The sequence below is a fragment of the Lactuca virosa genome, chromosome 1 (assembly GCF_052849685.1).
Source record: "Lactuca virosa cultivar CGN04683 chromosome 1, Lactuca_virosa_CGN04683_v6, whole genome shotgun sequence".
Taxonomy (NCBI): Eukaryota; Viridiplantae; Streptophyta; class Magnoliopsida; order Asterales; family Asteraceae; genus Lactuca; species Lactuca virosa.
Genome location: NC_136426.1, coordinates 3,616,677 through 3,617,408, shown reverse-complemented (window position 1 = coordinate 3,617,408; position 732 = coordinate 3,616,677).

Genomic DNA, 732 nt, shown 5'->3' with positions numbered 1-732 from the left:
GGAAAATTACAAGGACGACATCCTTGAACACCACTATCTTCGAGAACATCAGTGTATTTTCTTTGACTTATGACAAAACCTTCTTCAGATCTCGCAACTTCAATGCCTAAGAAGTACTTGAGTGTACCCAAGTCTTTTATATACTAAAATGTGACTTCAAATATTCTTTCACTTCTTTTATCTTCCTGCTGTCATTGCCTAACAGGAGTATATCGTCAACGTAAATTAGAGCAATAACATGCATATTACCTTTTCGAAGATTAAACATGGAATGATCTGCCTTGGATTGTTGAAAACCATGATTAACAATGGCCTTAGTAAACTTCTGATACCAATTTCATGATGCTTGACGCAATCCATATTTTGATTTTTGTAGTTTGCAAACATGATCATCATTCCTTTTGTTAAAACCTTGTGGAACCTTCATATATACTTCTTCATCCAGATCTCCTTGAAAAAAAGCATTGTTGACATCCATCTGGTGTACTTCCCATTTCTTCTTGGCTGCTACAGCGAGAGCACACCGAACAGTCACTAGTTTTGCAACCGGCACAAAAGTTTCATGAAAATCAATTCTCTCTATTTGTGTGAACCCTTTGGCAACTAAACGAGCTTTGTATCGCTCAATTTATCCATTTGGTTTGTATTTTATTTTGTATACCCATTTTGAATCAATGGCTTTTTTCCGGGTGGCAGCTTCGTCAATATCCATGTGTCATTTTCTTCAAGGGC